The sequence below is a fragment of the Zalophus californianus genome, chromosome 3 (genome assembly GCF_009762305.2).
Source record: "Zalophus californianus isolate mZalCal1 chromosome 3, mZalCal1.pri.v2, whole genome shotgun sequence".
In the NCBI taxonomy this organism is placed as follows: Eukaryota; Metazoa; Chordata; class Mammalia; order Carnivora; family Otariidae; genus Zalophus; species Zalophus californianus.
In genome coordinates this window covers 168,126,352-168,138,406 of record NC_045597.1, presented here as the reverse complement: position 1 = coordinate 168,138,406, position 12,055 = coordinate 168,126,352, and positions in this window count along the sequence as shown.

Below are 12,055 nucleotides of genomic sequence, written 5' to 3'. Positions count from 1 at the left end.
CAACGGCCAAACTGTGGAAAGAGCCAAGATGCCCTTCAACAGAGGAATGGATAAAGAAGATGTGGTCCGTATATACAATGGAATATCACTCAGCCATCAGAAAGGATGAATGCCCAACTTTTACACTAACATGGTTGGGTCTGGAGGAGATTATGCTAAGTGAAATAAGTAAAGCAGAGAAAGTCAATTATCATACAGTTTCACTTATTTGTGGAACATAAGGAATAGCGTGGAGGACATTAGGAGAAGGAAGGGAAAAATGAAGGGGGGGAAATTGGAGGGAGAGAGGAACCATAAGAGACTACAGACTCTGAGAAACAAACTGAGGGTTCTAGAGGGGAGGGGTGTGGGGGGATGGGTTAGCCTGGTGATGGGTATTAAGGAGGGCACATACTGCATGGAGCACTGGGTGTTGTACAAAAACAATGAATCATAGATCACTGCATCAAAAACTAATGATGTAATGTATGGTGACTAACATAACATAAGAAAATAAAATTAAAAAAAAAGAAAAGTGCATTTCTTTAAACTGTGTGTTTTGCTCGTACCTTCCCTTAACTATAGTGACACTAATCCTAGTGTTGGGTCTTGCTTTATAAATGCAGCATCAACAATCACCTGGTGGCTGGCAATGCAGAATGTATTCAGTGATAGGTAGAAATAAATTGATTCTGCAAATCTGGCCTTGCAAATCGGAAAATAAATTCCTTGGGACTTAAAAACAATTTTGTTATGAACAAGTTAGCACAGAAGTTGTTTTTATGGCCACCGATGCTCAGTGACACCAGCAAAGTCACTCTGTATTCTCAGCTAGATAATTATCCTCCGGTGCCCTTTAGTGCAAATGCATTTATCGTCCTTTAGTATTTCTTCCTTTATACAGGCAGTTCTTTTACCTTGGCATTCTTAAATCTATTGCTCTTTTTCCCCAGCATTTCTTTGTTACCAGGCATTCAAAAATCAAATGTTCTAGTATGTTTTCTTTCCACACACGGCTTTAGAATGTGATTGTCCTTACACCTCTCTCAAAACCATTTTTTCTGGTATGAATATTTCTCCTAGCTAGGTCATCCACAGCATGATTTGGTGTCTCCTTGGCAACCACATGGTCTTACCATTTCTCAGTATCCTTTTTTACTCCCACTCATCACATTTCACTTCTTTCTAATCATTAATCCTTGAAATATCTTCACCTAGTCCTTCTCCTTGTTTTTGTATCCTCCATGTTAGTTGTCCACATTCTCGTACATATTCTACACCCCAGTCTTTAAATTGCATTAATTACCTTTTTTATAGGTCAGGGATCAGATCTATTTAAGATAGATAAATCTCTTCTACAATTCTTCTTGCTGTGTTATTAGGCTGTACAATTTCCAATTGAACTAGAAGTTTGGTAAACAAGGGTGATGCCTGATGGTCCTATCTATATCAAGGTTATATAATCTATTTTGATCCCAGATACAAATCTGGAATTTAATGAAACTTTTTTTAAAGATTTTATTTATTTATTTGAGAGAGAGAGAATGAGACATAGAGAGCGCAAGAGGGAAGAGGGTCAGAGGGAGAAGCAGACTCCCCGCCGAGCAGGGAGCCTGATGCGGGACTCGATCCCGGGACTCCAGGATCATGACCTGAGCCGAAGGCAGTCGCTTAACCCACTGAGCCACCCAGGTGCCCACAAATCTAGAATTTAGATAGGCACCTGGGTTTTATGAGCATGACCTATTTTAGAATTGAGCTGCTGTGTCTAAACCAAAGTTAGATAGTCGAGTGTTTAAAATTACAGGCTTTGAAATCATACAGAATTCCTAAGTTTGAATCCCAGTTCTGCCTCTTACCAGCTGGATGATGTTGGACAACATACATAAACTCTCTTACCTAAAGTAGGCAAATAGTACTCTCCTTATTGAGTGCTTGGAAGGATGAACTGAAATAATGTAACACACAGTAAATAGGTAGAAGCTTAGCTGATAGTAGCTTTTAATTTAAAGCCTCTATTTTGAGTAAATTTAGCTCACATCCACTTAGAATTGATTTCCTAATTCCATCTTAGAACCCCTTATAGAAAACCAGGGAATATTTTGACCTATATTCTTTCCCCTTTCATTGGTTTAATAAACCCTAAAATGTATATGTTTTTCATTGCCCTTTTTTGTAGCTCTAGAAACTAACTTTACTAAGTGCTTAATATTTCAGTATTTTTACCTAAAGAGAGAGAGAGAGAGAAAAAAAAAACTATATACAGTATCTGAGAGGAACGATGTAGAAATACACCTTTCATTGTAGTGGCTTCTCATTAGCTTATCTTTGTTTTCAGTTCCTCTTGTGTTGAAAATGTTGCAATTTTCACACAAATGTAGAACAAGAATTGTGCATTATGTGGTAAGCTTTGCATAGATAATTTCATGCACTATTATGCTTTCTGTAGTAATGAGTTTTCTATAGCTGTAATTCTTTCCTTCTCTGAGTCTTAAAACTTTCCATGGCAACATTACTTTACAGTTATAGGGTAAACACATCATAACATGGAGGAGTATGTGTACATTGAGAGGATAGATCCCCAATCCCCTGACTCTTGTCTGGTTGCTAGCTGCCCACACTTCTTCAACTAAGCCTCCAATTTATCTCCTCCCTTGCTGAGTCAAATATAGTTTGCACACTATTAGATTTAATTTTATGTTGGATTTATGCATAATTTTCTTCAAGAACTAATTGATCCATTGCTTTTGAAGTGTCAGTCCTCTAAAAGAATTGCCATGATCTGTGTTATTTTTTCTGCTAGTTGCACGTGAATCTATAACATTGTGCTCTATGTATAGATTTAACAGGATTTCAGCATACCCATCTCCTTTGATACTGACATCTTTCAAATTTTTACTTTCTTCTTTCTTCATTGGATAATGCCTGTCAGTGTTCTCTTGAGAGAGTTGGTCCCAGGGTTAATTATTTCCGGCTGCTATCCTACGGCTGCAATATTCTGAAATGCTTAGTCTTTGACCTATTTTGGCTTTTACAAGTCTTCTTCCAATCACCTGTATGCAATTCATATTGTTCATTTTAATTGCAGGGGTATCAGGTAAGGGCATAATGTCATGACTTTCACTGTTTTTCCTAACTTCTATCCTCAGTGTGAAGTTAAGCCTTTATCAGGTATATATTTTTCTGTCACTGAGGCACCTTTTTTTTTTAAATCTTACTTTTTCTTTACTGAGACAAATATAAGTGACTAAAAGCTACTAAGAAACCTGCCTTTTTGACCAGCAATTCCATCTACACCTAGGAGTACATAGAAAAGAAAAACCAGAAAGATTTTGTGATAGGAATGTTCATTGCAGCTTTGGTAATAATAAAATTTGGAAGCAACCTAAATCACCTTACATGATGGTCGGTTAAATAAATTTAAGGGTGACATTATAATGAGATGCTATGCAAACATTAGAAAGATGAAAACAATTTAATGAGGACTTGGTGTGTGTTAGGTACTGTACTATTTTTTTCTTTTTTTAAGATTTTATTTATTTATTCGACAGAGAGAGTGAGAGAGTACAAGCAGGGGGAGAAGTAGAGGGAGAGGGAGAAGCAGGCTTCCCGCTGAGCAGGGAGCCCGAGATCATGACCTGAGCAGAAGGCAGACACTCAACCATCTGAGCCACCCAGGCGCCCCACTACTGTACTACTCTATGCATAATCCCATTTAGCTTGTGTATCAGTGCTATGAGGTAGATACTTTTGTTATCTCTATTATATTTATAAGGCAATTAAATCTTAGATAAGTTTAGTAAGCAAAAGCACACAAGTGGTTAGCAAAATTTAATTCCCGAATTTCTAACTCCAGAGCCTAAGGTCTTAACCAGTAGTTTGTCTTGAATTTGTAATAGAGAAAACAATATTAATGATATTTATTTATAAGATTTATTACACACAATAAAAAGCAATATGATGGGCCTTTTACTTATTTGATTTTAATTCTTTTTATGCCCCATATATTATATAAATTATTGTATAATAAAATAACACATGCTAAAATAAAAGCATAAAAATACACAAAAGATATTGTTTAAAACAAATTTATATGTAAATATAATGTACTTCCCCTATTTTTCTTTATAGTCATGGTGTTTCAAAATTATTTTCCAAATAGATATTCTTTGTAATTTGGTCAAAGGGCTCAGGGCCATGAATGTAGTTTTCCACTCTGTTCTGTTCGATGTTATAAATATTTATCATTCTTATTGACTATGTCACCTATTTTATAATAACCAATTAGACACCTCTTTGGATGTACGTCAAGTATACTTTTTACTTTAAAGCAAACAAATGCCTCATCCAGTGTTATCTTCTCCTGACCATAACTGGACTCGATTGACCACTCTTTTTCTTTTGAAAACTCTCTGTAATTTTATGTCAGGTACATTTTATAGGTTCACTCTAACTAATTTTTAAAAGCTGGTGAAATTTTTACTAAAGATTCCTGTATGTATTTGTTTAACTGAGATCTTTTTTTTTTTTACAAAACTGAATAGAAATAACCAGAACTGTATTATCTTTCTTCCTTCAATATTGTTAAATACTTTTTTTCAGTCAAATAACTTTAGTGTTCTCTCCTTCCCTTCATTTTGGCCACTTAACACCTCTCTTTCCCTCCATATCTATATATTTTTACAGACCTCTCTGTATAGATTTATATGTATCACCACAAAAGTGCTCCAAGGAAATGAACAAATGATGTCTAGTAACGGGGATGAGAAATTAATGAATCAATGTCCTATTAACATATCTCCTGTTAAAGGCAGTCATTAAGTGACCCAAAGCTTTCTTGTTTGTAGGAAGAACAGTTAGGAGGCTGTTAGGAAGGCCTATCCAAGAGATGTTGATGAATACAACCCTCGTGGTAGCGATGAAAAAAGGAGATAAATACATACATCCCAGTGTGGTTGGGGGTTAGCAAGTAAATTTGAAATAAATAATTCCTTAATAAATAAATGGGTAAATAAATGTAAAATTACTAATCTCAGGTCTTTGTCCTTAGGTAGCACATAATCTAATTATGGAGTTACATAGACACAAACAATTGGAATCATTTTATAATATCATTTTCATCGTGTGCATCTTGGACTAAACAAGCAAAAGGCTTTACTCAATTCATTAATCCCAATGTTCTTGTGAAGAGATGAACAAATCTTTTCTTTTAATGCTAAAGAAAATCAAGACTAATACGAAAATTCTACAAAGGAGTTATAATACATATTCATAAGATCTGAGAGTGATAGTCGTACACAGTTAACGAAATAAAAAAGGACATAGAATCATACTTTTTAGATTTGCAAAAATAATGATAACTTTTATTTCATTATTACTATGTGTCAGACCCTGGGCAAAGCACTTCATGTACATTACATCATTTAATAATTATATTTAATAAATAAATAACACACCATTTAATAAACATTGATTGGTAATTTGAACCATTTTAAATATGTAGTTTAAATTCTAAGCAAAAATGTTTACTTTAACATATGCTAAATTTTTATCATTAAATTTGTCCAGATGCTTGTGGGGTATTTTTGTTTGTTTGTTTTATTTTAGAGAGGGAGAGAGAGAGAGCAGGGGAGGGGCAAAGGGAGAGGGAGAGAATCTTTAAGTAGGCTCCATGCGCAGCTTGGAGCCCAAGGCAGAGCGCATGGAGCTTGATCTCATGACCCTGAGATCATGAATGACCTGAGCCCAAATGAAGGTCGAACGCGTAACCCATTGAGCCACCCAGGTGCCCCTGTCTAAATGTTTTTCCATTCATTCCAGGATAATAAAGTTTTTGATTTGTCAGGCAAGTATACAAGTATGACTAAACAGTTGATGAAAATTTCCTCCACTCATTTATTTTTCTAACATTAATTTAAAGTGTCTACATTTCTTTGCCAGTGCTAACAAAGATGCTGAAGCAAAAATTTCAAAGCAATTTTTAAGTCTAAGTAGAATAGTATCACTCCTCCTCTCCTGATGTTTCTTAATCTTTGTGGAGTGAACGAGAGGTAAGACTGAAGGGACGGTCTCTTTGGAGGTGAGCTAAGGGCCTTAGGGAGCAAGTGACTCAGGTGAGAACAGCTCCTGTTTCTACAAGATTCGGACTGCCATGCAACAAAGGACAAATGCCCTTATTTCAGGGAAATCTGAAATTCTGGACTCAGACACGGTCATTCGATAAACCTGGTCATTTACCAGTTTGAGGAGTTCTGGGAAAAGTCCCTCCTTATCCCTCAGCTCTGAAACAATTTCTCTACCTGCTCTGCCACAGTCCCTGAAGAATTCCAATTAGCCATCCTCTATGGTTAATTTATAGGACTTGTTGGGCAATATAGAAAAACACAGTTTGTTGGAAAAAACATCAGATTTGGGATCAAAACTGATTTGCCTTGAACAAGTTACTCAGCTCTCTGGTCTCTTGTTGCCAAATGAGAATATCTTCCTCAGAGAGTTGTGCTGTGAAAAGTAATGTAATCATGTAAGTATTTAGGTGGTAGAGAATGCTGTATAGGGTGATGCTCTATTCACTTATTTTTCTCACTGGCTCACGGGCTTTGGGAGATGAGAACACCAGTTAGGGTTCATGTACTATTGTGAGTAACACTACACCGTCGAGAGGCAAGGAAGGCACATTCTGATTACATCAGTATTTTGTAGGAGGCTGGCCATCAGTGAATGCATTGAAAGTTTGATAAGCATGTGATAAAATGGAGCTATATTAAATGATCTGGAAACTCCAGCCTGTCCTTCAGATTTCAGGATGGCACTGTTCCCAGACAAGTTACTCATCCTGTTCCTAAAAAACTTCAGAGAAAGAGCTTTCTGCCTTAGTAAAGCACCCCAGGGTTTGCCAGCCACAACAACGTAGAAACCCTTCCAGATACCTCACTGCATTCCTGCTGCAGTTGGCCTGATTGTGCCCTTCTTGGAGATGGAAAAATACAGATGGGACTCACTTAAAAGAAATGCATTATATATATATATATATATATATATATATATAAAATGCTGCTGCTGCTGATTCAGTTTTCAAAACTTAAAAAAATTGACATAGAAAATGTATTGTTGAGTAAAATACTGCCTTTCATCTATTTATAAAATACTCAGGTATCAAAATTAAACAGATAATCTAAATGATTAAGTAAAAATACAAATATTGTTGTGGTTAGTGGTTTTATGGAAGACAGTTTTCCTTTGAGTTCCCAACACTCATAGTTACCAAAGGTCTAGATTGCTGAAGTCACTTTTGAGCCTTTTTAATTAAACCTCGATAATTGGAGAATGTAAAAAAGGGGAACCACAAGGAAGGTAGGTCTGAGGGAGAGGAACAAGGGAGAAAAGGAGGGGACCAGAAGGTCTTATAAAGTTGAAATTCACTTGCAAACTGAAAAGTGGAAAAATCCTGGGCCGGAATTATACTGAGACATAACAGAGAAACTGACTCTGGAAGGGCTGAAAACCAGGTTTGTTTAAAAAAACCGTAAAGTCTTTTATTCTTTTAACTGCTTTTTAAATATTGAGCAACATAAATGTTAACAGTAGTTTGCCAATATTTTCAAAGAATTGAATTTAATAAACTTCCTACATTCATTATATGCATTAATGTCTTCTAATAATTCCTAAAATGAGAAAAATAATGCTTCATAATAGACTTTTGTTATTATTCAAGCAGATTAAAATATGCAAGAGTGCATTAGGCAATTAAGCAAGCAATGAACTGCTTACTTTGGAGGCAAATAAACATTTGGGCAGCCAGACTATTATCAAGCAAATGAGCACTTTAGTGCACTCAATGGTACCCCAAGGACTGCTTCTGAAATGATAACATAATAATAGCTAATATTTATTGAGTGCTTATGATATGCAAGGCACTGTTAAGTGCTTTACAAGTAATGGCTTATTTATTTCTTACAACTCCATAATGGAAGTATCATCATTCCTATTTTACATATGTAGAAACTGAGCTCAGAGAAGGTATGGAAGTTGCCTGAAGTCAAAGAGCCTGGAAGGGACAGATCTGGGAACAGAAACCCAATAGTCACTCCCAAAGGTCTCTCCTCTTATCCACTGGGTGGCGCCTTCTCAAATAGTCAGTGATGTGATGGGGAGCAAATGCGCTGAGAAGTTCAGATGCAAGGTCATTCCTGCTATGCAAAGTTAGAAGATGCAGTAGAACAACTCTCACTTTCTTACATCTGCCAAAGAAGATTATGAACATGCAGGGATTAGCACTGGAAAGAGCTACATTTTGTAACATGATGAATTACAAAAGCCAAACCTAAATCCCAACAGAGTGGTCCGTGCAGGATAAAAACACATCCTTTCACTTGTTTCAAAATCAAAATATTATGCAATGCAAAAAAAAAAAAAGTGGTACAGTGCTGACCACATTTTTGGGACTCTAAATTTGCTCTTATTATTGACCATTTTTCTGAGGAAGGATATCTGTTTGCATGGGGGTCTTAAATGATAAATAGCACATGGCATTATATTTTTCAGTTGGTAACTTGAAGATCCCTTGAGGTAATCTGATTCAACCCTTCCATTTTAAAGAGGAAGAACCCAAGACTTGAGTATTAATATCAAGCAGTAAGCAGGAAAGATTAAAACCTGGGCCTTCTGAATCCTTGTGTTGAATATTTCCAGACAGCTTACATAAATAGAACCACTGGAGGCAGAATGGATCTGTCCCTCAACCCCCATTTCTTCCTGTTTTGTACTCTGAATACTCTATTAGCTCCAAGAAAGCAACATGTAAGAGAAAAGCTTTAGGATGGAGTTTTATTCCTCTCGGGAGGTGTCAGAAAGTCGTGAAATCTGGAGAAGGATTATCCTCTTGTGACAGGCAGGGGATAATCTTTGCTATTGTGGGTATGGTGGTCTGACATGACTGGTGACTCCCTGGGGCTATTTGATATTTGATATTTCTTAAATAAAGAGTCTTTGGAATACCTTGCCTGGGATGAGTTGCCATGGAAACAGTGGAGTCAGCGGTTGCAGTCGGTTAGTAAAAGATTTCATCTATTTGCGTACCTTCCAAAACATGGTTGGTGCAGATTCTCAAAACAGCAGCTTTGCCTGTAAAACATTTGACATTGACCACAGACTCTGATTCAGGAGGTCACCTTTTAAATGTCATTCTGCAATCAATGTTGCTACAGCAACCTAGAAAAAAAATACAGTAAGGATTGCCAAACTGGCAATAGTCTCACCATAGAGCTCGAAGTAGCGATGCCTGTGTTAAAAAGTCTGCAAAGCATTTCTAATTCTCCCTGCCCTCCCACCCCCACTCTCTAACCTAGAAAATTTAGCCATGGATATTTCTGCTTCCATGTCACTGATGGAGTGTAGAGGGGAAAGTACACAAGGGGTGAAAGGAAAAGTGAAAGGGAAAGAAGGGAGACAGGAGAGATGGGTCCAGGATGACTTGCAAAATTGAAATGCACAATATCAAATGTGAGAAAGGAAGGAACTGGTATGAATTCTTAGGCAATGCTGGTGGTCACGTTTTTGGAAAACAATTTAGTACTCCCAGTGGATTTGAAAATGCACATAATCTATGACCCAGAAATTGCACTCCTTGGAACAGAGTCTCAAGACATCCTTACACATGTGCCAGAGAACACATGGTCAAGAATGTTCCTGGCATCCCCGAGTTTAATAGAAAAAAATGCTAGAGACTTTACACACATCAGCATAGATGATTCTCATTACCTAATGTCAAATGAAGAAGCAAGTCATAATAGAATATATGCAGTAAGAAAGTAAACTATTCAAAACTAAACATCTCATTTAAGGAAGCATATCCAAATGATAGTTATAAAGAAGAATAAGAGAATTATTAACACAAAATTCAGCAGTGTGTTTATGTTTGGAGAAGAGAAAGAACAATTTTGGTTGGGACATTAACACGGGTACTGGTAATGTTCTATTACTTTTTAAAGAAATTGTAAACTATGCATATCTTTATAGGTGCTTTTAAAATTAATGTTAAAGTAATAAAAAGTTGAAAAATAGAAATTCACCTGCGATGATTGTTTTTTATCTTCTTCAGCAAAGAATATTACAGGTAGATATTGTTATTATCAAACACAATAATAGCATTTGCAGAGAATTCTAGAATTAGTGAAGAATGTTCACAACACTTTAAGATGGATTTGATTATTTCTCAATTGGCAACCAAAAAATAGAGGCTCAGATGTGATATATACAAGGAAACAGACCTACAAAATGAATAAACTGAAACTCTGTGACTCAATAACCTGATGATCTTTCCTCTGGCCTAGACCAGAAACTCACACCTCTGGTACACTCTTTCATTAGAATCATTTGGCTGTTACTCTTCCCCATCTCCTCTCTCAACATCACTCATCTTGAACGCCATGCTCCTGTTGCTCACAACTTCTTGAAAATCTCATGCTCTCTTGGGGCGCCTGGGTGGCTCAGTCATTAAGTGTCTGCCTTCAGCTCAGGTCATGATCCCAGAGTCCTGGGATCAAGCCCCACATCGAGCCCCACATTGGGCTCCCTGCTTGGCGGGAAGCCTGCTTCTCCCTCTCCCACTCCCCTTGCTTGTGTTCCTGCTCTTGCCATCTTTCTGTCAAATAAATAAGTAAAATCTTTAAAAAAGAAAAAGAAAGAAAATCTCGTGCTGTCTCATGTGCCCAGGTCTTTGCCCATCTTTGCACATTTGCTCAGTGGACAGTGCCCTCTCAAATCACAACTCCCTTCCAGCTCTTTTAGTTTGCTCATTCCTCCTCATCTTTCAGGTCTCAGCTTTGATGCCACTTGATCTAGGGCACCTGAATCCTCAACATTAGGTGAGCGGTCTCATAGTATCCTTGACAGCGATTTACCTTCTGGCTACTGATTTACATCATCTAACTAAATTGTAAATCCCTTGAAAGCAAGGGTTGTGTCTTGTTAACTGCCTTATCCCCAGCACCAGAATCAATCTCTCTATTTGCTCTTGCCACAATGAGATTACAAAACAAAGCACCACAAAGCTTAGTGGCTTAAAGTAGCCATCATTTATTCTTCCTTGTGCATTTGCAGGTCTGCAGGGATTTGGCTAATCTGCACTTGGCTCCAAGAAGAAGACTGAATCCTCCTCTGCTCCACATGTCTCTCTCATCTTCCCTGGACCCATGCTCGGTTATGTTCTACTCACAGCTACTGCAGAAAGACAATAGCATGTACAAGCACATTTTAACCTGCCACCTGTGTTATGTTGGCTAGCATTCTTTGGGATAGTCACATAACCAAGCCCAAAGTCAATGGTAGGAAAGAACATGCTGCTTTTACTGGAAAGAACTTCAAAGGCGCTTGGCAAAGATGGTGGATATAAGCAGGGGTGAAAAATGAGGGCCAATAATTCAAGATATCACAGTCTGTGTGCATGGCATACATAGGATGGCTTCCAGATCTTAAAGTACGGCTTTGTTGATCCTTTACCTTCCCTTTATGGGCCTCTTCCCCCATCAAAGAGCTTCTTCTCTCTTACTCTGCCTCTTCTCCAACCTGCATCTGTCTGTACCTTTTTTATCCCTCCCCACAACTGTTTCCTACCAAAATATGTCCTCTTGCTCAGCTTTGTGCATTTTGATGGATGACTTTAAGTCGTCAAAATATCTCAAGATCCAGGATAATGGATTTTAATAGACTTAGGTAGGTGATGGGGAAGATTTGGGAGGATCCAATGGCCTTGCCTTGAACTGAATCCTTAAATTCCTCATCAAGCCCCAGGGACATGCTTTATGAATAGTAGAGCTGAACCGCCAACATTCCTTTACCTCTGTCTCTTAGAGCAACTGTTGTTTTATCACTAATTATGAGTATCACTCATTTAGTCCTTAACAGTAAAGAATTTTCTACTCTTCTATACATCCATTTTTATTCAAATGGGTAGAAAGGAACTGGGGAAAAAGGAATAAATAATGCATATTTTTAAAAAATGTAGTCTATATTTAGTTTCTGCCTCAAATACATTTTATTTAGGTCAAAACATGCTCTACACTTCCTTTAGAAACCAGCA